The sequence below is a fragment of the Schistocerca nitens genome, chromosome 4 (genome assembly GCF_023898315.1).
Source record: "Schistocerca nitens isolate TAMUIC-IGC-003100 chromosome 4, iqSchNite1.1, whole genome shotgun sequence".
NCBI classification, from domain to species: Eukaryota; Metazoa; Arthropoda; class Insecta; order Orthoptera; family Acrididae; genus Schistocerca; species Schistocerca nitens.
Genome location: NC_064617.1, coordinates 271,556,342 through 271,581,190, shown reverse-complemented (window position 1 = coordinate 271,581,190; position 24,849 = coordinate 271,556,342). Strand labels below are relative to the sequence as shown.

The 24,849-nt window shown below is 45.6% G+C and overlaps 12 non-coding genes across 12 annotated transcripts; 3 read left to right on the top strand and 9 right to left on the bottom strand.

Annotated features, from left to right (window-relative positions):
- Positions 1-1,431: 1,431 nt before the first annotated feature.
- Positions 1,432-1,503, bottom strand: Trnaw-cca (transfer RNA tryptophan (anticodon CCA)). Its single transcript has one exon. It is a non-coding gene; the product is annotated as a tRNA-Trp (tRNA).
- Positions 1,504-1,621: 118 nt separating this feature from the next.
- Trnaa-cgc (transfer RNA alanine (anticodon CGC)) lies at positions 1,622-1,693 on the top strand. Its single transcript has one exon. It is a non-coding gene; the product is annotated as a tRNA-Ala (tRNA).
- Positions 1,694-8,332: 6,639 nt separating this feature from the next.
- On the bottom strand, positions 8,333-8,404 carry Trnal-caa (transfer RNA leucine (anticodon CAA)). Its single transcript has one exon. It is a non-coding gene; the product is annotated as a tRNA-Leu (tRNA).
- A 118-nt stretch (positions 8,405-8,522) lies between these two features.
- Trnaa-cgc (transfer RNA alanine (anticodon CGC)) lies at positions 8,523-8,594 on the top strand. Its single transcript has one exon. It is a non-coding gene; the product is annotated as a tRNA-Ala (tRNA).
- Positions 8,595-8,868: 274 nt separating this feature from the next.
- On the bottom strand, positions 8,869-8,940 carry Trnac-gca (transfer RNA cysteine (anticodon GCA)). Its single transcript has one exon. It is a non-coding gene; the product is annotated as a tRNA-Cys (tRNA).
- Positions 8,941-9,393: 453 nt separating this feature from the next.
- Trnaw-cca (transfer RNA tryptophan (anticodon CCA)) lies at positions 9,394-9,465 on the bottom strand. The gene has a single exon. It is a non-coding gene; the product is annotated as a tRNA-Trp (tRNA).
- A 6,284-nt stretch (positions 9,466-15,749) lies between these two features.
- On the bottom strand, positions 15,750-15,821 carry Trnac-gca (transfer RNA cysteine (anticodon GCA)). Its single transcript has one exon. It is a non-coding gene; the product is annotated as a tRNA-Cys (tRNA).
- A 318-nt stretch (positions 15,822-16,139) lies between these two features.
- Positions 16,140-16,211, bottom strand: Trnaw-cca (transfer RNA tryptophan (anticodon CCA)). The gene has a single exon. It is a non-coding gene; the product is annotated as a tRNA-Trp (tRNA).
- A 118-nt stretch (positions 16,212-16,329) lies between these two features.
- On the top strand, positions 16,330-16,401 carry Trnaa-cgc (transfer RNA alanine (anticodon CGC)). Its single transcript has one exon. It is a non-coding gene; the product is annotated as a tRNA-Ala (tRNA).
- Positions 16,402-16,675: 274 nt separating this feature from the next.
- On the bottom strand, positions 16,676-16,747 carry Trnac-gca (transfer RNA cysteine (anticodon GCA)). The gene has a single exon. It is a non-coding gene; the product is annotated as a tRNA-Cys (tRNA).
- Positions 16,748-17,065: 318 nt separating this feature from the next.
- Positions 17,066-17,137, bottom strand: Trnaw-cca (transfer RNA tryptophan (anticodon CCA)). The gene has a single exon. It is a non-coding gene; the product is annotated as a tRNA-Trp (tRNA).
- A 1,813-nt stretch (positions 17,138-18,950) lies between these two features.
- Trnaf-gaa (transfer RNA phenylalanine (anticodon GAA)) lies at positions 18,951-19,031 on the bottom strand. The gene has a single exon. It is a non-coding gene; the product is annotated as a tRNA-Phe (tRNA).
- Positions 19,032-24,849: the final 5,818 nt, after the last annotated feature.

Genomic DNA, 24,849 nt, shown 5'->3' with positions numbered 1-24,849 from the left:
TCTGTTCTGCACCCTGGCGGGCAACTCTCCGTTTTTTAGTTTTTCTGGGAGACGTACGATTGTGTGGGCCTTGATCGGAACCTGCTGGAGATTCCCCCCGTGGAGTAGCAGCGGCCGATTGGGACGCAGCCATTTGCATGTCGGATGCCTGTTCTTCTGTGACTACTACGGACGGCGATACTTCTATGGGTTTAGGTGGGGTCTCTTCCGGCGTTGCAACAGTCCCCATTTGCGTCACTGGCGCAGGCACAACAGTATTTTCACTGATTTCGGTGACCGTGGATGTAGCCGAAAGCCCACGCGCCACGGCGACGTACGTCACAGGCAGTGTTGTCATCGCGGGGGGCCTGGCTGCCTCGCCGGCAGGCAGCTGCGCCACTCGCCTCTGCACGCATTCGGCACGCACGTGACCTGTCGAGTTGCATTCGGCACACGTTCGAGGTTGATCATCGTACATTACTATCGCACGATACCCGCATATGTTAACATAAGACGGGATGTGCTTCTGCAGCTCGATTTTCAATTGCCGCACCCCATTAAGAACCGGGAATTTATGTGCACTAGACCAACGTTCCGCAATATTGCTGATGATTTTACCGTAGGGACAGAGCACTGCGTTGATCTGTTCACTGGTTATTTCAAATGGAAGTTCAAAGAGTCGAACAGTCCCTATTCCTAGGCCGGCATGCGAAACAACAACTTCTCCCACATTGCCATCGCTATGTTTAAATTTGAGGATACCACCACAAGATTCAACTATTTTCTCACACATGTCTGATCGAGCTAATTTAACGAAAACGGTGCTACTGACAATCGAAAGATGTATCCCGATTATATCCTCAAGTCCTATCTTTACTTCATCTTCTAACCATTGCTCAACTTCAAAAGATTTAGGTCGGACAAAGTTTCTGTCAAAAGTAAAATTCAATGTGTCTTTCCTACTCGGTTGAGACATCACGAAATCGAGTTCATTTCCAGATTACACCAAAACACTGGTAGACACTGAAGCAAGCGCAGTGACTCACCACACGAAAACAACGGCGGCGTGGCGCGCAGCACAGCACGTCCGACCTCGACCGCGTCCGCCGGCTGACTGAACTGAGCTATACCCCCTTTCACGATCTTTCTATTCCCATAACTTAAGGAAAAATATTATACTCTGCCTGGCTAAAGACGTCTAATCGAGCAAAATATTGCGTAATCATTATCTCTCAGTTATATATTAGCGTTAAACGATATAAATATCAAAAATACTAGACACTTCGCGCCTGGAGAAAGTGCGAGTCGGCGCCTTCACTTTAATGTCAGAACGCGAAAATTGCACTAGTAGCTTTTTTCAAGCAAGTTCTGTTCGTCCGTTCTCTGTAATCGTTTGGTATCTGATTAAACTGACATACTCGTCTATGGCTTTCGTAAACGAAAATTTCACTGTGACCCCGACGTGATTTGAACACGCAACCTTCTGATCTGGAGTCAGACGCGCTACCCTTGCGCCACGGAGTCGACGCTGCTTAGCTCTTGTCATGAATAGGTTCCTCGAACACTTACTGTACCGTTCAAACCTAAGAAATAATGACAGTAGGATCCACGAGAGACTCGTCCCAGATGTAGTTGCTCTGGCGGGGGTGTAACTCAGTGGTAGAGTGTCTGCTTCGCATGCAGAAAGTCCTGGGTTCAAATCCCAGCTCCTCCAATTTTTGTTTCTCCGTGCAGCAGTACATGAAAACTTTTGCCTATCACCATATTCTATAAAATTCAGTGTACAAGATTCTTCCCCCAAGCAAGTGGATTTCGTACAGTTCGACCGCATGGCGGGAGGACGATGACCTGCAAGAGCCTGGGCTGCGATCCCCCCATTGAAATGTTGCTCCAAAGCCTTCGGTATGGCGTGCGGAGTGCATCTGAAACATGTTATTTGCAACTCACCGCGACAACCGTCATTTGTTTTTTCGAGATACTGAAAAATGAAGGGGGCACCCGGGATTGAACCGGGGACCTCTCGATCTGCAGTCGAATGCTCTACGACTTTTTTTTTTTTTCGTTTTGGGCCTCCCATCTCCCCATACAGCCCATCCATTCGCTCACCTTTTTTTTTTTTTTTGCCTTCTTCGGCTAGCTTCAATGCTATACTCTTGTTATGCTATTTCACTGTTGATTTTGAAATGTATAGTTGATTTGATTCCTTTTTGTGTGAAGTGATAGTGATTAAAAAAAAATTTTTTTTGTTTTTGTTGTTTTTTTTTGTTGTTTTGGTTTTGATGTTTTTGGTTTTTTTAATGTTTTTTTCCTTTTAATATTGTTTAGTTGATTTAACTGCATGCGGTATTGCAGGGTGCCGACGTCATGCAAAGCTCGTCTTCTCGAAAGTTTGTATGCCTTTGGCTTCCGCAAGCGATGGCTTGGACTAGACTGATAAATTCCAGTGTTGCTGTGCGGTTTCCCAAGTCTCCTTCTCTTAGCTCTGAACGACTCAGCCGCCAAAAAACTGCGCACTGCATACTAATGTGGAAAAGAAAAACTTGAAATCCATGTTGCTGCGGAATGATTTGAAGAAGAAGGAAGAAAAAAATAGAAGAAATAAATCCTGTTTCGGCTTCCCTCGTCGACGTTAAATAAATAAAGAAGCAAGTAATGTTCGCAGTTGAGTGAAACATATACATCTTCGATGTAAGTTTCCAAACATAAAACATTAAACGAAAAACCCAGTGGACACCACGTCCAAATGAATGGTCAGCTTCACCATCCATGTTGGGAGAATGTAAATCAAATTCCTGCTGAATTAACGGAGACGAAGGGCGAGGTGAAACAAGACAGTTAAAACACCAACCATGAACATTCCCAATCAGTGACAACTTCAGACACCATGAAAATTCGACTTTGTTCCGTTTCTTCTCTTTCGATGTTTCATTGTTTTCGTTGGACATATTTGTTTTTGTTTATTGTTAATATATTTATTTAGTTTTTTGTTATTTATATTTGATAAGGTGTATGGATACGTGGCCGTGGAAGAAAACTTACTGAATTCGTTTACAGGGTCGTGATTCGGAGCGCTAAGATATAATTGGCAAACTTTTGCCTATGTCGGACATCCTGCAGTAGCAGTTGTGCCCGTGTGGCGAGGTATAATCTGTAGTCCCGGTATGAACGCCTCTCCTGGGCGCCAAGTAAGTAACATAGTGTGTGTCCAGCCAACCACGTCCAGGTGTTTGCCTTGGTTGTGGGGTAGTACGCGTCGTCGGGTTGGAGCACGCAAGTAAGAGAGATGTGCCGTCGTGCCGTGCGGCAGATCAAAGCCATGGTCATTCGACACCATTCCCAAATAAGACTGTTCGCACCACAAACAAATCTGTGTTGCAAAGTGTCGACAAGGCCGCACTCCCTACATTTGTCAGTAGCTGACAAATGTATTTTATGAAGTTTTTCGGCTGTAGGTAGAGTTTCATTAACAACTTTATACCACAGTGACCGAATACCGGTATCTAGCACTTTGTTATGTATAGTCTTCCAGACGAGAGCCCAGTCTTTAGAGGGATACTTCAGTTCCATGCGGTTGACCCTGCCTGTGTCGTTCAGTAGCCGGTAGAGGTGGGCAGTGGTAAGTTCACGTAGCGGGACACTCGATTTCGTTTGGAGATAACTGCTTTCTAAAAGAAACATTCTAATGTGGTTTGCTTTGAAATGTGTTTCCCGTAGGTTGATGGGGATGTGCATAGTCGGAGGCTGAAATGTCCGTATGGCCATACTCAGCGCGCTGTCGGGATAGTCGTGGCAGAGCTGCAGTGTACGCCGGATTAAGAGTGCCTTACATTTCGTTTGAACATCCGTCAGGCTGAGGCCGCCTTTGTCAGGTGGGAGAGTGATGACATTGATGCCCACCTTGAAGATGTCACCCCTCCAGATGTACCAACCTACTGCCGACATAATTTTCCTCGCAACACTGTCGACCACAGGAAGTATTTGTCCGACATACCAAATCTTCGAGAGAATTGTGGTATTAACAAAATGAACTCTCTGCAATAAGTCCTGTTCTCTGCCTTTATGATGCTGTAAGCAGCCCCGAGACATAGCCAAAAGATGTTTCCAATTGTCTACCGTCGTCCGTAGGGGGCAACTGCTCATCTTGATACCAAGAAGTTTGAGAGTCGCACATCCTCTGTACGGCAAAGGGGCGTCTGTTCGAAATCCACTGCCTATAGGCAGGAGGCAAGTCTTTCCATAGTTTAGCTGAGAACCGGATGCTCGCTCGTAATCGGTGATACTATTCCTAACGGCCGTGAGGTCTTGTTCCGAACGCACAATGACACCCACATCGTCGGCGTACGCAATGCATTTGAGGGTGCTGGAATACAGGTGTAAACCTGGAAGGTTACAATTCAGCATCCTTACCAGTGGCTCAATTGCGATCACGAAGAGACACATGGACATGGGACAGCCCTGTCTGATTGACCGCTGAATCGGAATCCGTCGGGTGAATTGACCATTGACGATGATCTGAGAAGTGGCCGAGGTGTACATGTTGCTGACCATGGCAGTAAAGCCGTCACCAAATCCTAAGTGGTTCATGGTGTGGAAGAGGTAGCGATGCAGGATCCGATCAAAGGCCTGACATTGATCTAAAGCCAAGATTGCTGCTTCCGGGCGTGTGATTGCAGTAAACGAAATGAGCTCCCTGTAATCTGCAAGACTTTTAAAGATCGTGCGGCCCGGGACCGCTGCTGCCTGGCTGTGATGTATAATTTTTGCAAGGACAGTTTTAAGTCTACCTGCTATGACGCGGGCCACAATCTTGTAGTCAGAGTTCAACAGGGAGATGGGGCGGAATTTGACAATATCTTGATGGGGGTATTCTTTTGGGACCAGAACGATCAGGCTGTCATTGAAACCATCTGGTAACTGTTGGCCGGCGCGCAGTTCATTGCAGACGCAAACAAAACAATGTTCGAGGAGGTCCCAGAACTGCTTATAAAACTCAATCGGCAGACCATCAACGCCGGGTGATTTGTTGACCTGAGCCCTGCTCAGTGCCTCCCGAATCTCCACCGCGGTGACATCACTGATCAAGAATTGCCTGTCGTCCTCATCGAGCGTTGTCGGAAGATATGCATGCATCGCCGCGATTGCCGCATCATCTGCTGGTTGTGCCCTGTATAGTCGCCCGTAGTAGTCCGTTATAGACTCCTGAATTTCAGCCTGGGTCGTCACAAAGGTACCGTCTTCGGTTCGTAAGCGGGTAATCAATTTTTGTCGTGCGCGGCGTTTCTCTTTCCCTAGGTGGAAGGCGGATGGTTGTTCGTCAGAAGTGCCTGCGCTATCCCGCGAACGGATTTTAACGCCTTCCATTTGCCTGCGTTTGAGGAGCGTCAACTTTGATTTGATCCGTTGAATCTGAAGAAATTTTTCCTGCGTGACATGTGCTTCAGAATACAAGTCACGGAGACAGCGAAAATAAAATTCAAACGTCTCTTTCCGCATCCGGCTCCTGTCAGAACTATACGCCTTCAAACAACGAATAATCCGAGGTTTTGCACAACGGCACCACCACTGCGTTACCGATGGGAATGTTGGTCGTCGATGTAAACAAATTTCCCAGGCTTCTTGTAGACGGTCTCGTAACGCCTGTTCCCTGAGAATACTGACGTTAAGTTTCCATCCTGTCCGACCACGGAAAGTTTGCTGGCGCGCCATACGAATGATACAATGGTAAGCTAAATGGTTGGAAAAATACAGGGGCCACGTTTCCGAGGAAGATACCCGCTCACGCAGGTTTTTCCCCACGTAGATCCTGTCGAGGCGGCTGGCCATTAGTGCAGTATGGTATGTGAAGCACCGTTGTTCCCCGTGTGTTATTTCCCACGTATCCTCCAGCTCTAATTGACGTACTGTTTCGCCGAGAGCGGCGCATCCATTAAAGTTCGGCCATTGGTTCTTTGGCTTCAAAACACAATTAAAATCGCCTCCGACAACCACTTCCTCCCGGCTGCGGCGTAAAAGATATAATAAGTCATTGGCAAAGAACTGAGCCCGTCTCGTTCTATTCTGATTCCCGGAAGGGGCATATACATTAACAAATCTAATGCCGTTGATAAGGCACGCTATACCCCTGCCATTTTCAAGTCGTTCAACGTCGGAGACGGCCACGCCCACTTTGGTTAATAGAGCGGTACCTGAAGAACTGTCTTGGGTGGTGTTATTGAGTAATTGGTAGCCAGGAATGTCAGGCTGAAATTGATCATCGACCTCTTGCAACATCACAATATCAGCATCGCAGCTGTATAAATAATCACGAAAGCTAGAGAGCTTCTGTACAGAAGTTATTCTATTGATGTTAAGTGTGGCTAACTTATAATCCTGGTAGGACTGCATGAACCGCTAAATGTTGGCAGAAAGAGAAGAGATATGCAGAAGCACAGAAAATTAAAACCATTAGTAGGTATCAGATATGTAATCATCGTCCCCCGTCGGGTGGTTGGAGACAGGTCGTGTCCTACTTAAGTCGCCGGCCGGTAATGCGGGTAAAATTCCTGGAGATGGCCCTACCACAGACAGGCTCTGGTCCATTGTTACATCGTCAGTGTCATCTGCCCAATTGATCACATGAACAGCGGCCACCTCGCCAATTGAGCCCCGATCATTGTGAGACTGATGTTCGGGGCTATCTCGGAGGTCCTCACAAGGGTTCTGTTCCTCGTTCGCAGCGACATGGCTGGCACCATCGGGGTGGGGCACGGAGACGTCCGAGACCTGTGGGGTCTCATGCTGCGGCTGCTCAGTGGGGCGGTCAAGACAGATGTCAGGCAAGGAACGGGCAATTTGCGCCCCTTTTTCGCGCAAAGGTGGTGCGGCGTTGGCGGCATCCTTGTGGGCGATCCTCCTTTTCTTGTGTTTCTTGGGAGAGGTTGCGACGCTTTGAAGATCTGCAGCCGACGAGGAAGAAGAGGGGTCCTGTGCAGGTGGAAGTGCATTTTGAACGGAAATGGGATCCATATTGCTGCTAACGTGGCGACCAGTGTGGTCTGCCTGGGAGTTAGCAACCTCTTGGTGGCTGTCTAAAGACGGAACCGCCGGGATGCTACTGGACACCGGTACTTCTGTAGTAGTAACAGCGATGCCTTCCGGACGGGAAGTGTCCATGGGCGTATCTAGGACAGTGTCCGAAGCCCTGGGATCTGTGGCCACGTCAGGTTGCACCTCCGCGGCCGCGGTCGAGCGGACTGCCGCTACATATGTGAGAGGTAGCGTCGACATCCTGTTAGTTACCGTCCTTTCGCCAGGTGGTAATTGCGTCACTCGTCGCTGCATACACTGAGCGCGAACGTGATCAGTGGCACCACAACCTGCACAAGTTCTAGGTTGACCGTCGTACATAACGATCGCCCTGTATCCACAAATAGTGATATATGACGGGATGTGTCTCTTCAACTCAATCTTGACCTGACGAACACCGTTCAAAACAGGGACTTTGAAAGACAACCACATTTCGGCAACATTGCTGATGACCTTACCATAACTGTCCAAAGCAGCGTTGATGTGTTCCGCAGGTACTTCAAACGGTAGTTCGAATATTCGAACGGTGCGGACACCAAACCCTGCATGAGACACGTGAACCTCTCCAACATTCCCATCACAATGCTTAAACTTCAAACGACCACTACAAGATTCAATGATTTGGTCACAGATTTCGGCAGATTTAAACTTAATATAGGCAGTGCTACTAACTATCGATAAATGGACTCCAAGAATGTCATCAAAGGATCGTTTCAAAACTTCCTCAATCCACGATTCTAATTCAAACGATTTTGGTCTTGCATAGTTTGAATCAAACACAAACTTCAGCGTATCCCGTCGTGTTAATTGACTCATGTTGGAATTCTACACATACTCCACACAATAACACGTTACTGTGTACAGCAAGGGCGGCACTCACCACAACAGCCAAAAGCAGCGGAGACGTAAGCACCACACGTCCGCTCACCACGGCCGCCGAGGGCCGACTGATCGACTGAGCTATACCCCCTTTCACGATCTTTCTATTCCCATAACTTAAGGAAAAATATTATACTCTGCCTGGCTAAAGACGTCTAATCGAGCAAAATATTGCGTAATCATTATCTCTCAGTTATATATTAGCGTTAAACGATATAAATATCAAAAATACTAGACACTTCGCGCCTGGAGAAAGTGCGAGTCGGCGCCTTCACCTTAATGTCAGAACGCGAAAATTGCACTAGTAGCTTTTTTCAAGCAAGTTCTGTTCGTCCGTTCTCTGTAATCGTTTGGTATCTGATTAAACTGACATACTCGCCTATGGCTTTCGTAAACGAAAATTTCATTGTGACCCCGACGTGATTTGAACACGCAACCTTCTGATCTTGAGTCAGACGCGCTACCGTTGCGCCACGGAGTAGACGCTGCTTAGGTCTTGTCATGAATAGGTTCCTCGAACACTTACTGTACCGTTCAAACCTAAGAAATAATGACAGTAGGATCCACGAGAGACTCGTCCCAGATGTAGTTGCTGTGGCGGGGGTGTAACTCAGTGGTAGAGTGTCTGCTTCGCATGCAGAAAGTCCTGGGTTCAAATCCCAGCTCCTCCAATTTTTGTTTCTCCATGCAGCAGTACATGAAAACTTTTGCCTGTCACCATATTCTATAAAATTCAGTGTACAAGATTCTTCCCCCAAGCAAGTGGATTTCGTACAGTTCGACCGCATGGCGGGAGGACGATGACCTGCAAGAGCCTGGGCTGCGATCCCCCCATTGAAATGTTGCTCCAAAGCCTTCGGTATGGCGTGCAGAGTGCTTCTGAAACATGTATTTGCAACTCACCGCGACAACCGTCATTTGTTTTTTCGAGATACTGAAAAATGAAGGGGGCACCCGGGATTGAACCGGGGACCTCTCGATCTGCAGTCGAATGCTCTACGACTGAGCTATACCCCCTTTCACGATCTTTCTATTCCCATAACTTAAGGAAAAATATTATACTCTGCCTGGCTAAAGACGTCTAATCGAGCAAAATATTGCGTAATCATTATCTCTCAGTTATATATTAGCGTTAAACGATATAAATATCAAAAATACTAGACACTTTGCGCCTGGAGAAAGTGCGAGTCGGCGCCTTCACCTTAATGTCAGAACGCGAAAATTGCACTAGTAGCTTTTTTCAAGCAAGTTCTGTTCGTCCGTTCTCTGTAATCGTTTGGTATCTGATTAAACTGACATACTCGCCTATGGAGAAAGTGCGAGTCGGCGCCTTCACCTTAATGTCAGAACGCGAAAATTGCACTAGTAGCTTTTTTCAAGCAAGTTCTGTTCGTCCGTTCTCTGTAATCGTTTGGTATCTGATTAAACTGACATACTCGCCTATGGATTTCGTAAACGAAAATTTCATTGTGACCCCGACGTGATTTGAACACGCAACCTTCTGATCTGGAGTCAGACGCGCTACCGTTGCGCCACGGAGTCGACGCTGCTTAGGTCTTGTCATGAATAGGTTCCTCGAACACTTACTGTACCGTTCAAACCTAAGAAATAATGACAGTAGGATCCACGAGAGACTCGTCCCAGATGTAGTTGCTGTGGCGGGGGTGTAACTCAGTGGTGGCGCATTCGCTGCTCGGCCGCCGAGCCGGACGGACGTGTGGCGGGAGTGCTTGGAGGGTTGGCGTAAACAGCGGCTGTGTGGCTGTTGCGAAGGTCAGTAGAGCGCTTTGTTTACTTTGCATCTTTCAGTGATATAAAATGACAAAATGAACGAAATTACCTGTGAAAGAAGAGATACGGTTAGATTCACTTTTGATTGGACCTGTAAAAGACCAAAGGCTTTTGATATCAAAAGGTGGCTTTCAGAAACAGTTAAGATCACGGGAGACGAAATTATTGGCGTTCATCTTTCTTTTGTTTCCAATTCTGTCTTTTTGAAATTGATTTCCTCTGATTTGTGCTCCTCGATAGTTGACAAGTGTGGTGGCAAAATGAAATTTAATCATGCCGACGGAACCGTTAGTGCCGTTCTTGTTTCCCATGCTGGGCTAGGTATTCGAACAGTGAGAGTTTTCGAACTGCCGTTCGAGGTCCCTGCCGGAGCAATCAATGCTGCTCTTCAGCCCTACGGTAGGGTTATATCTAATATTGCAGAAAAATGGTCGGAGCAATACATGTTTCCGGTTTTGAATGGAGTTAGACAGATTAAGATTGAGCTCTTACGACATATCCCATCTTATTTGAATATTTGTGGCCATCGCGCTCTCATAATTTATGATGGGCAGCCACGGACTTGTGCGTTATGTAACGCCACAGGGCACGTCAGAAGTGAGTGCAGTAGAAGGCGTGTTCCTCAGTTACCGACTAACGAGGCGGCTGTCCCAGGACAAGTTGTTAGCATGCAAATGACGTACGCTGCCGCGGCAGCTAGCCGGGCCCCCTATCAACAGAATATGGCCGAGCAGGCGGGACCTTCCGACGCGCGCACGGAAACGGGAAGCACCTCGGAGTTGACTACCGACGACAATCAGAATCTGGCCAGTACTGACGTCACTGAGGACGCACCGCCCTTGCCCTCTGAGTCTGACCACTCTTCCAACGAGCGACAAGCTTCACCGATCATACCTGATGTGGCAATGGCTGAGTACGAAGCGGTAGTTACACACGAAAAGGCCGACATCCCAGAGGGAACTACAGTGGATGGACATACCGAGGAAGTGATACACCAGAAAACTGACAACCACACAGATAATAGGACACCACGGACAGGTTCAGGAAACGTCAAAATAAAAGGAGGGGCGCAAGACGACGAACCAATGACACCACCCGTCTTACGTGTCGTAGAACCAGCAGCGACGGCCGACTCCGAAATTAACGGAGCTCAAAAGTCTTCCGCCACGAAGCCGGAACAGGTGACTTCTCCTCGACCTTCCATAGAGTCGCCAGGAAGTTCACCAAAGGTTTCACCGACGACTTCACCGAAATCATCAAAAAATAAAAAGAGACGCAGAGCACATCAAGCTGCAGAGAATTTGGCCCCTCCTCTAAGAGAGCGGCTGAGGAAGATACAGGAGACCGAAAGGAAGGACGAAGATACACAAAAGGAAGCGGTCGGCGAGTCTTCGGATCGGAACAAGGGACAAGACCGGGCTGCTGCGCCACACGGAACATATGAACCCTTGCATGACAATACGACGTCAGATATGGACAATGAAACCGGACTTGGACAAGGACATGGACACATCACCGAGCACCGATTTAACTGGGCGGACGAAAAGGAGGATCAGACCGATGCAGTGGGGGCGGAAGGGGTTTTTGAGGAAGAGTTTTTTTATTAAAAATTGTCACAACGAACTCTAAGGAAACAGACACACAAAAGAGAAAAAGAAGGAAACCCGTCAATGGAATAAAATAAAATAAAATAACACTATATATATCCAACCCGAAAAAATTGTACGCAGCTCCAATACCGTGTCCTCTGTCTACTGTCCCGTAGCGTCTCACAGTGGAACATACATATAACGTGACCACCTTAAACATAAACAAAATTCAGAGTCAAGCAAAGGTAGCTGCACTGAAGGACTTTCTGTATCAGTCAGATACAGATATCGCCTTCCTGCAGGAAGTTAATGTCAAAGAATTGTATGTTTCAGGGTACAAAGAGGTGTTAAATGTGGCTCCAGAAAACGCGTGTGGAACAGCCATCCTTGCTAAAGAAGGGATCGAGATGAGAAACGTGTGCCTTTTAGAGTCGGGGAGGGGAATTAGCTGCAAAATATTTAACACCACTTTTATAAACCTATACGCACCTTCAGGCAACAATGCGAGACGTGAGAGGGCAGCCTTTTTTAAAAGTGACATTTTATTTCTCCTCCAAGCAAACCCTGCAGAAATTGTCATTGGTGGAGATTTTAATTGCGTGTTAAATAAAAAGGATCAGCGACCAAATTTTAACTTCTCGCAAGAACTGCAGGCTTTGGTCACGAACATGAAGTGGTTTGACGCGTGGGAAATAAAATATCCGACGCTGGTTCGCTTCACATATATCACTGGTGCTACACAGAGCAGAATCGACAGAATATATGTCACCCCCACTTTAGACACTAAAGTCTGTAGTATCGAGGTGATACCAGCTGCCTTCTCTGACCACCTCGGCGTGAGGTGCAGCATCAAATTACCCAGGCAAAAGACATATTGGGGTCGCCCACTTTGGAAATTGAATATCACTACCCTCTCCGAAAACGCTCTAGCTTTAAAGATGCAAGAAACATGGCAGTCTGTTTTAAGGATGCGTACTAAATATAGAACGACTATTGAATGGTGGACTATGGCCGCTAAGAAAAAGATAAGAGCAGCGCTGATATCTTACGCCAAAGAAAGGGCAATGTGGTCAAGACACACAATGGAGTTTTACTACTCTTGCTTACGAGACCTTTACGACCAACCAATGTCCCAAGACGTCTTTATCAATATTAAAAACGTTAAAGCCAAAATGATCAGTATCAAGAGGGTACATTTGGAGGGATTACAAGTCAAATCACACACTAGGACGACGGTGGAGGCAGAAAACACCTCCATCTACCACTTAATACAACACACACAAAACAGAAGAAGAAATTTTATTGCCAGCCTCAGAACGGAAGATAACAGAGTCATGACAGACCAAAGGGATATCTTAACTGAAGCACATAGATTTTTTCAGCAATTATATTCTGGAAATGCTACTGACGACAACTCAGTACAGGAGTTTTTACAGAACTCCGGAATAGAAGCAGTCGTTACAGAGGAGGAGAACAGAGGTTTAACGATGGAAATTACAAATGACGAGGTTTTTGATATACTCAAATCTTCACCTTCACGTAAGTCTCCAGGCCCAGACGGCCTGCCTGTGGAGTTTTATAGGACCTTTTGGCACCTAATAGGTTCCCAATTCACGGAAGTAGTTAATGACGTCTTGAGGGGAGAGGAAATTCCTGCTGCTTTCAAGGAAAGTGTAACTGTACTACTTCCAAAGGGAAGGAGTACGTCCACGAAAGATATTACTAAAATGAGGCCGATCAGTCTAATGAACTCAGATTACAAGGTAGTAGCACGTGTAATTAAAGAACGAATGGTACCGATTTTAGGACAAGTCGTCGGCTGCCACCAGACGTGTCTCCCTCGGCGTACCATTTTTAAGACTGTAAGTGAATATCGAGACATTATTTCTATTTTCTCATCATCGTCAGCGAATGGAGGCATTGCCTTCATTGATTTTGCCAAAGCCTTTGACAGAGTCAACTACGGATATCTGTTCAGAATCTTAAAACACATCGGTTTCAATGATGGCAACTTAGCGGTTTTAATGAACGTTGTCAGAGGCATGCGAACCAAAATCTCGATCAATGGACAATATACTAATGAAATATTGATATCCCGTGGAGTTCCTCAGGGAAGTCCCCTGTCCATGTTGTTTTATGTGGTTTCTCTGGAACCCCTTTTACGGCTTTTGAACACAACCTTAGAAGGCATAACAATAGCTGGGCTGAAGACGGTTACAAATGCATACGCTGACGATGTGGGAGTTCTAGTAAGGAGCGATGATGACTGTGCCCAGCTAACAGACAAGTTATTGTTTTATTGCACGGCTACTGGTGCGAGGATAAATGAAACGAAAAGTTCCTTTTTAAATCTCCGTGGTCTTGACAATGTGCAGCTACCGTGGGCAAACAGGGTGGACCGTCACACTGCTTTGGGCATAACTTTTTACAGTAGCCCATTAAGAACAACGGCTGCTAATTGGAAACAGGTGTTAGGAAAAATCAGAGGCAGCTTAATACTGCATGAAACGAGGGACTTAAATATCAAGCAAAGAATTAAACTAATCAACTGTGCAGTTCTTTCGAAAGCTGCATATGTCGCTCAGATCTTACCAACACCTCCAGACATAGTGAAATCTATAATGAGCACAATCTGTCGATACGTATGGAAAGGCCACATTTTTAGAGTAGCAGTAGGAACGACTACATCGAGACCCGACAACGGAGGCCTAGGGCTGACCGACCTTCGGAGGAAAAACACTGCCCTCTTCATTAAAAGAACGTTGAAACTTATAGAGACACAGCCGAACAGCATCACTGCCGCTCTCTTTGAACTTCTGAAACCCGGAAGCATGCAGCCGCCAGTAGATGTTCACAACATAAATTACAACCTGAAACATATTAAGGATTTTTATGTAGAATTAAGCTACTTGACATGCATTTTAACAGACAAAAATAAGAGGACCAGTAAATATATAATAGAGAAGTTACAATCACGCGAAAACCACAATAAAATGGAGCTGAAGTATCCCAACCACAACTGGAAAAACATATGGGCAAATATAAATAACAACACACTGACTACGGAAGTGCAAGCGTCATGGTACAGAGTTGTCAACAACGTTATTAGTACCAATGAAAAACTGTATTCAATAGGACTACAAGCAACCAATGTGTGCCACAAATGTCACGATTTGGACTCCTTAAAGCATCGCTTCATCTGCAATGGATACAAGAATATTTGGAATGACATTGTATTGCAAGTCGCCTTTCTCCAACGGACCGATGGAAGAGAAATCACATTACACGATATACTCTTCCCAGAAGAAATATCCTTTCCACCACATAAAAACAATGTCATCTTGTGGCTATTCGGCAATTTTGTCAATTATGTTGTTAACAACAAAGGCAATGATAATCTACAGGAATATCGCGAATATATGAAAGACGAATACTTCAAAATATACCGGAACAAAGACCATAAAAAGAAGTTCGGGAATATGATGCAAATTTTGTTTCGGAAACAAGGCATCGGTTAATACCTACATAATATGCAATCGACCGCACGAGATAGACTGCCAAAGTAGGGGATTGCTGTTGAGGGCGAAGTACGGTGGGGACTTCGTGTGCCCCGGGACCGATACGGTAGCCGTGAAGGCCTCAACAGAACCCCGAAAAAGCAAGCTTTCCCACGAAGTAACAGGAGTCGTGCCACAGCACAAGCATGGTAAGGAAACTCTATTCTCATGCAAAAGACGTGCATCACTGAAGAAGTTTCATTTCCTATCTTACTTTTCATTTTTGCATCTCTCTCACTTTTGTTTACATTCAAATGGAAGAATATTTTGCGTTCCGTTAATGCAGTCAATAGTATGATAGAGCGAGTTATTCTCGCCGTAATCAATTCGGATTACAATTTAAAATTTTCTAACATTGTTTCCTAACCCATTAAAAACACAACAAAAAAAAAAAAAAAAAAAAAAGAAAAATAAAAGTGAGGCATTGAAGCTCGCCGAAGAAGGCAATGAAGGAGAGCGAATGGAAGGGCTAGAAGGGGAGATGGGAGGCCCTAAAAAAAAAAAAAAAAAAAAAAAAGTCGTAGAGCATTCGACAAAAAAAAAAAAGAAAAAAAAAAGTGGTAGAGTGTCTGCTTCGCCTGCAGAAAGTCCTGGGTTCAAATCCCAGCTCCTCCAATTTTTGTTTCTCCCTGCAGCAGTACATGAAAACTTTTGCCTGTCACCATATTCTATAAAATTCAGTGTACAAGATTCTTCCCCCAAGCAAGTGGATTCCGTACAGTTCGACCGCATGGCGGGAGGACGATGACCTGCAAGAGCCTGGGCTGCGATCCCCCCATTGAAATGTTGCTCCAAAGCCTTCGGTATGGCGTGCAGAGTGCTTCTGAAACATGTATTTGCAACTCACCGCGACAACCGTCATTTGTTTTTTCGAGATACTGAAAAATGAAGGGGGCACCCGGGATTGAACCGGGGACCTCTCGATCTGCAGTCGAATGCTCTACGACTGAGCTATACCCCCTTTCACGATCTTTCTGTTCCCATAACTTAAGGAAAAATATTATACTCTGCCTGGCTAAAGACGTCTAATCGAGCAAAATATTGCGTAATCATTATCTCTCAGTTATATATTAGCGTTAAACGATATAAATATCAAAAATACTAGACACTTCGCGCCTGGAGAAAGTGCGAGTCGGCGCCTTCACCTTAATGTCAGAACGCGAAAATTGCACTAGTAGCTTTTTTCAAGCAAGTTCTGTTCGTCCGTTCTCTGTAATCGTTTGGTATCTGATTAAACTGACATACTCGCCTATGGCTTTCGTAAACGAAAATTTCATTGTGACCCCGACGTGATTTGAACACGCAACCTTCTGATCTGGAGTCAGACGCGCTACCGTTGCGCCACGGAGTCGACGCTGCTTAGGTCTTGTCATGAATAGGTTCCTCGAACACTTACTGTACCGTTCAAACCTAAGAAATAATGACAGTAGGATCCACGAGAGACTCGTCCCAGATGTAGTTGCTGTGGCGGGGGTGTAACTCAGTGGTAGAGTGTCTGCTTCGCATGCAGAAAGTCCTGGGTTCAAATCCCAGCTCCTCCAATTTTTGTTTCTCCCTGCAGCAGTACATGAAAACTTTTGCCTGTCACCATATTCTATAAAATTCAGTGTACAAGATTCTTCCCCCAAGCAAGTGGATTTCGTACAGTTCGACCGCATGGCGGGAGGACGATGACCTGCAAGAGCCTGGGCTGCGATCCCCCCATTGAAATGTTGCTCCAAAGCCTTCGGTATGGCGTGCAGAGTGCTTCTGAAACATGTATTTGCAACTCACCGCGACAACCGTCATTTGTTTTTTCGAGATACTGAAAAATGAAGGGGGCACCCGGGATTGAACCGGGGACCTCTCGATCTGCAGTCGAATGCTCTACGACTGAGCTATACCCCCTTTCACGATCTTTCTATTCCCATAACTTAAGGAAAAATATTATACTCTGCCTGGCTAAAGACGTCTAATCGAGCAAAATATTGCGTAATCATTATCTCTCAGTTATATATTAGCGTTAAACGATATAAATATCAAAAATACTAGACACTTCGCGCCTGGAGAAAGTGCGAGTCGGCGCCTTCACCTTAATGTCAGAACGCGAAAATTGCACTAGTAGCTTTTTTCAAGCAAGTTCTGTTCGTCCGTTCTCTGTAATCGTTTGGTATCTGATTAAACTGACATACTCGCCTATGGCTTTCGTAAACGAAAATTTCATTGTGACCCCGACGTGATTTGAACACGCAACCTTCTGATCTGGAGTCAGACGCGCTACCGTTGCGCCACGGAGTCGACGCTGCTTAGGTCTTGTCATGAATAGGTTCCTCGAACACTTACTGTACCGTTCAAACCTAAGAAATAATGACAGTAGGATCCACGAGAGACTCGTCCCAGATGTAGTTGCTCTGGCGGGGGTGTAACTCAGTGGCCACCTGACTGAACCTAAGAGTTTAGTTGCTCCTGTCAATGTGGCTCCGATTAATTTCAAACTGCAGCACGTCAGACTTTACTTCACTGAGATCAGTTACGAAGAGGGTATACATCTGACACACAGCCGCAGCGCCACGTCATCTGCTACTTCTATTCCATGGCGCTGTTCAGTCAGGAATCGAATCGAGAAAAAATATCCATCCAAAGATTGGATTACTGTTTGGAAGAATATTCATAATAAAGTCTTAACAATGTCAGTAAGGTCGACATGGTATCACGTGGTTAACGATATCATCGCAAATAATGAGAGGCTACATGCTATAGGTCTTCATGATACTCCCTTGTGTCGCCGTTGTGGATATGTTGATACGACAGTTCACAGGTTTACTTGCCAAGGATACAATACCATATGGAACCACATTAAGCAACAGGTCGCATTCCTCAGGCGCAATGATGGTAGATTCATCACCACCGCTGAACTCTCGGCCCCGGACGTGATGTATTTTCCGCGTCAGAAACATAATACCATACTGTGGTTATACGGCAATTTTGTTCATTTTGTCATCCACAAAACGACCACGGACACCATTGAGGACTACAACTGCTACATCACGGAGGAATATTACAAGCTCCGCGCCCACCGCAACCACAACAAGCATTTTGGAAATATGCTACAAATACTCTTTCAAAAGGAAGGTATTGGCTGATGTGTTGACTGATATACTGTGCCTATAACCAGAGATCAGTGTCATGTATTGTGTGTGTCCTTAAGAAGACTACGTTTCTCAGTTTTCCAATTAACTTTTCTTTATTTATTCACAATTTTCAACAGATCATGTTCACTCATTTTGAATAACCATTCAACGTTACAGAATAAGTTCATTTGGGTGGAGAAATTTGTATTTATCACCACGTTTGCAATGGATTCCCTTACGTGCGAAGAAGCCTGTCATTTGATTTTCGCAATGAAGCTCGCCGAAGAAGGCGCATGAAGGAGAGCGAATGGAAGGGCTAGAAGGGGAGATGGGAGGCCCTAAAAAAAAAAAAAAAAAGTGGTAGAGTGTCTGCTTCGCATGCAGAAAGTCCTGGGTTCAAATCCCAGCTCCTCCAATTTTTGTTTCTCCGTGCAGCAGTACATGAAAACTTTTGCCTATCACCATATTCTATAAAATTCAGTGTACAAGATTCTTCCCCCAAGCAAGTGGATTTCGTACAGTTCGACCGCATGGCGGGAGGACGATGACCTGCAAGAGCCTGGGCTGCGATCCCCCCATTGAAATGTTGCTCCAAAGCCTTCGGTATGGCGTGCGGAGTGCATCTGAAACATGTTATTTGCAACTCACCGCGACAACCGTCATTTGTTTTTTCGAGATACTGAAAAATGAAGGGGGCACCCGGGATTGAACCGGGGACCTCTCGATCTGCAGTTTTTTTTTTTTTTTTTTCGCGTTTCCGTTGGAGACGTTCTTCACGTCCTGACACAAAAAAGGGCACGCAATAGGTAGGACTGTTTTATATTTCCTTGCTTCCCAGGCAGTTGCCTACTGTGTTCCTCTTATGGCATGCACTAGACAACCAGAACAGCTACAGGAGGGAGTCATTCTTGTTCTCGGCGGTAGTTACATTATCACAAACTCAGAGCAATTCCATTGGCGTCAGCTTCAAAACGAAGGCATGCCGAAACCCGGGACCGAACCAGGGACCTTTAGATCTTCAGTCTAACGCTCTCCCAACTGAGCTATTTTTTTTTTTGCGCTAACCAATTACGCCACTTTTTTTTGTTTTTTTTACGCCTTAACCACTTTTTTTTGCAACTTTTTTTCTATATTTTTCCTTTACTTGTTCTATGTTTTTTTGCAATTGATTTTAAGTGTTTCAAAATTATGTTTTTATAAATTTTTGTATTCTTTTAATTAATTGTTGGTGTTCGTTGTTAAAAAAAAAATCCCCTCCTTTAGGGACCGCCGTGAGCATTTTTTCAAGATGAAATTAAATAAGAGATTTTCTCATCTCGGATCCAAGTGTATTCTGGTGATCCTTGTGCACCGTTGGAGGGAGGTACCGAGGCGCAGTGGCTGAAGTCAGGACACGAGGCAGAAGCAGTGGGGCCTCTTCGCGGCACTACAGGTGCTCCGCGTCCCAACCCACCCCCACACTCCCGGTTCACTACCCTATTCCCATTTTTTTGAAAACAAGTTTCAGCATATTTCCAAAGTTCTTACCATGATTCTTGAAGTGAAGAGTTTTGTGAAATTCGATTGCCATATGCATTTGGAATGCTACAGGATCATCATCCCCAAGTTTGTTAAAGATATAACTAGAATAATTACCCAGTAACCAACTCACAGTATTATTTTTCGTCTTTGGGTAAAACTTAAAATCAGGTCGATAGATCAACATCGCCTGGACATTGGCGGGAACACTGCGAATGATAAGTGCGACTTGTTGCTGAATCCAGTTCCAGTTGTGGAGACGTTCCACACAGGTGCACCTGTGCAGCACGGTATCTATGAGGTTGCAGTGAAGACAGAGGTCGGTAGCACTCAGCCCTATCCGATGGAGTCGCTCATTGGTACTTATGATATTATTGACTGCTTTGTACCACGCAGTACGAGCATCCGAGCTCAAAACAGTTGAACCAACGTTTCGCCATACTGCATCCCATTGGACTCCACAATATTTGTTAACAATCGGATTCTGGCTCTCGTGTTCCCTCCTTTCCGCCAAAATGGCTTTAGCCGTTAAAGACTGAGTTTGCCGTAACTGGTGACTGAGGTAGCTATACTCAAGATAATACTCTCTGATATGTTTAAGCCGGTAACAAATAGGTTGAACATTCAGCGGAGATTCAAGACTGTGTGGCCGGACAGCATGAAATAACTGTGCCGTAAGTCCATGAGGGTCATTCTGTATGATTGCCGCCGTACGTGACACGTACAGAGCCAGTGCCTCGCGCAGTATGTCAACCAATCCCATCCCTCCATGCGTAGGGTGTAGCGCTGCTGTTCGTGCAGATACACGAAAGATCTCGCCTTTCCATAGAAATTTCGTAACCTTTCACATGAGATTGTGAGCCACTCCTGCAGGAATAGGAAGAACCTGCGCCGTGTAGAAGGCCTTAGATAAAACACTATTAATCAACGTAATTCTGTCAAATTGGTTCAGACTTCTGTGGTAGTTGTCAATTAATGCACCGTTGATTTTGTGAGCCACATCCCTCCAGTTCGCTGCCGTCATGTTTAATATTGACGCCTTCAACACTATCCCTAGAGCTTTAAGTTCACTGACGTGTGTGGCACATGAAATTTGAAGACGATCAAGGCCTCGCAGATTTAAAAACTTGCTTTTCTGTTCATTTATGTGTGCTCCAGACGCCTGACAGTAGGTCTTGAGGGCAGCTTCAAGCGCAGTGACATCAGACTCATCTCTGATAACAATCCCAACATCATCCGCATAGGCTCCTGTTACGGACTTCACTCCTGAGATCGTTAAACCACCAAGCTTCGCCTGCAGGTGCGTGAGGAGCGGCTCGAGCGAAATGACGAACAGCAACATCGACAAGGGGCTACCCTGAGGGACACCTCTGTCGATTAGGAGCCGTTGCGTGAGTTGCGAATTTACTGAAATTTTTGCAGTGATTCCGATGGCGACATTTTTTATTATTGCGATCGCTGACGGTAAGAAGCCCAAGCGCCGCAGTGTCTCTAGTAGGTACGTGTGATTGACAAGATCAAATGCCTTAAAAAAATCCAGAAAGAGCAGACCACATCTTACGTTGCTGGCGTCAGCTAGCGCAATAATATCCCTATAAAAGGCGACCGTTTGCAGTATAGTCCGCCGAAAAGCACATGTTTGCTGTTTGCAAAGTATGTTGGAGGTGAGCGGCAGAAGCCTCATCTTAACTGCACGAGCTACAATCTTGTAATCGGAATTCAGTAGTGATATCGGCCGAAGATTTGTTACAGATTTTCCACCTCTGGTCTTAGGGAGGAGAACAATTTTACATTCTTTAAACTCTCCTGGAACAGACTGCCCCTGCAAGACCTCGTTCACCATGTCTGTGATCTTCGCTCCTAGTATGTGCCAGTACGTTTTATAAAATTCAATGGGAAGACCGTCAGGCCCAGGGGACTTGTTAGTAGGGGAACTGCAGATGATGTCGAAAACGTCTTCGTGACTGAAACCCGAAGAAAGACTGTCACTTTCGGCTGCATTTATCCTCGAAGGAAGAACTTCAAGGAGTTGAGAAACGCTGTCTGCATGGGGAGCGTTTGAAGTATAAGTCCTGACAAAGTAGCTGTAAAGTTCTCTGACGATATCGCGTTGATTTGTGACCGTCGTGCCATCTTCGAGTTTAAGTTCATCAATGAAAGCCCTCCTTCTATTCTTCGCGTGCTTGACAAGGTGATACAAGGCCACCGTTTCGTCTGCGCGTACTGATTTTACTTTGGATCGAACCTTAAGTCCTTCTAACTGCTCCCGTTTCAGACTGATTAATTTAGCTTTGATTCTCTGAATTTCCCCTATTCTAGTAGCCGTGGCATCCGCTCTGTCACATAAATCTCTTAATACGGAGTAATAAAATTCCATTGTCCTGCGAATTCCAGTAGCCCGTGCAATACCAAAGGACATAAGAACCCTGCGCAGTTTGGGCTTCGCTTTATAGGTCCACCATGCTATAATGCTAGGGAAGGCATGAATAGCGCTGAGGCACTGGTCCCAAGCACGCCTGACGGCCTCCTCCAGATCCGAGTCGGTTAATAATGAAAGATTAAGATGCCACTGATTTTTAAACCAGCGCGTGGGTTGTTGTTGTAAGTTGATACACGCAACCACGCCACTGTGGTCTGAGAAACTGGTAGGAATAGTTTCTACAGTTAATAAGTTAGTTGCTAAATTATCTGACACATAAATCCTGTCGATCCTGCTACAGGAATTTCCAGCGATGTGTGTGTACCTCACTAAAGTTGGGTACCGAGCTTCCCAGGTGTCCTTGAGTTTAAGATCAGAAACAAGACGGGTTAAATCAGGTGAATAATTAAAATTCGGTGTCTGATCTTTTCTGGACAATACACAATTAAAATCACCTCCAATGATCAGCTGCGTAGGATTGTTCCGCAGTAATTAAATGATATCTTCCGTATAAAAGCGTGCTCTGTCAGCTCTACGAGTACTCCCGGAAGGCGCTTACAAATTAATAACAGTAACGCCAAAAATATTGACACTCAGTCCGCGACCGGATTCTAATCTTTCAATGTGGGCAACTGGAATACCTTCCCGAATTAAGACGGCAGTCCCCACGTTCGTTTCCGGGGAAGAATTGATTATGGCAACAAAACCGGTAAGGTTTATTTGCTGCAACGCCACCTCTTGTAAAAGGGCGATGTCTGTATCCGACTCGTAAAGATATTGTTGTAGAGCACGCACCTTGACGTCAGATCGGATCCTGTTAATATTTAACGTTGTTATTTTATATGCCTGTGACATACTGAGACCTATGCAGAAAGGGGGATGAATTAAACATCGCCAACGGTCGGATCGTCATGCCATTCCATTTGTGTATCCGGTTGTAAAGCCAAGTCATGCTCGTTGTGGTTGCCCCCGGCATCTTTATTCTTAGTTTTCTTTCGGACAACGTTCACATTTGGTTGGATTCTGTTCCTGCGGCGCCCACTATGAGCCATCTCGGCAGACGGCGGCGTGGGCGGTTCGTGGGGAATGTCAACGGCCGACGACGGTCCCGACACTACGGCCGGAATTACTCGCGGCGTGTCCTCCGGCGGCAACCCAGCTGCGGAAGTACTTTCGCTATCAACACGTTTGTTATCAAACTCCACATGAAGTGGTTTGTTGACATTTTCCGTCACCGACTGCTGTTTATGTTCGCGGTCCGTGTTATGACAACATTCCTGTTGTGTTGCCGTGTCGCGAGCCGCCGCCGTCGGCTGTCCGGCATCCTCATCTAGAGGCGTGGTCTGTTTACTATCACAACTGTCTACGCCGTGGTGAACCCCTGCAGCGACCTGCTCTTCACATGTCGGTCGGTCCACCGGAACTTGGTGCTGTGGTTGGTCGGAGGATCGACCATCCGTCCCCTGCGACGCCGCGACAGCAGCTGAAATGTCACTATGTGACATGCCAGAGGAAAAATCGTCTACTAGAACGGGACCTTTTAAGAACTTAGTATCAGATCTACGTTCCTGCGAGTCTTGTCTCTTTGATTCTAGTGAACTGTGGGCTTCGTCCTCAGAACTACTACCGTCACAAGTCCTACGTCGTTTGTTGGTAGCAGTGTCTCCGGTCGCAAGTGTCGGTTCGTCCGTACTGTTCCGAGGCAGGGTTGGAAATTCCTCAATGCGCACGACTTCCGGTTCATGCAACGCAGATACACCACCGGCTGTAGCACTTACTGCCACTGGATTATCGGTAATAATCTCCGCGAGCGTTAGCCGTTTCCGTTGCTGTAAGGAGTTTTTTAAGACGAAAACCCGTTTGGGACAATCTTGACGCATGTGGCCACTCTCATTGCAGATGTGACACGTCAAAGTTTGACCAGTGTAAGTAACTTGAACCCTGTAGTCGCAAACCATAATATGGGAAGGAATATTGACCTTCACATGCATATCTACTGACCGAACACCACTGAAACACTGCAGGCGGTGCTGGCTAGACCAGCGTTCATTGCGAATCTGTTTGACGTCCCCATACTTGCTTAACACATCTTTCAAATAACAATTTTCAACTTCTGGGGGCAGATTGAAAATACGAACATTTTTATACTCTACGTCGGCATTAGAAACGGTAACGGTACTTACAGAGTTATCCCGATGGCGGAACTCAACTCGCCCGCCATGCTTCATGAGGATCTTATCCAGCAACACAGGGTTCAGTAATTTGACAAAAAAACAATACTGCTCCATGTCGTAATACGCAGTGTGCACCTGATCAGAATTGATACCAATAACGTCCACTATCCAATCATGAATTTCCAGTGACGTCGGTTGGACGTGACGGGTTGACTTTTCAAATTCAAAGCGGAGGGTACTTTTCCTGGTAAATAACCTGGCCATAGCAGAAATTAACAAGCGGTCGAGGCCGCTAAATAATAACAACGAAAAGGGTGATAAGCTTCACCACTAGTAACGGAAAATAATCACTGCACTTCCAAAAGAAAGTAGAAACCACACAATATCACAACTCGTAAACACACCGGTTAACAGCGCTCTCAGCACGTCCGAATAGCTCCGTGTCTCAAGCGCGACTAAGCAGTCGAATGCTCTACGACTGAGCTATACCCCCTTTCACGATCTTTCTATTCCCATAACTTAAGGAAAAATATTATACTCTGCCTGGCTAAAGACGTCTAATCGAGCAAAATATTGCGTAATCATTATCTCTCAGTTATATATTAGCGTTAAACGATATAAATATCAAAAATACTAGACAGTTCGCGCCTGGAGAAAGTGCGAGTCGGCGCCTTCACTTTAATGTCAGAACGCGAAAATTGCACTAGTAGCTTTTTTCAAGCAAGTTCTGTACGTCCGTTCTCTGTAATCGTTTGGTATCTGATTAAA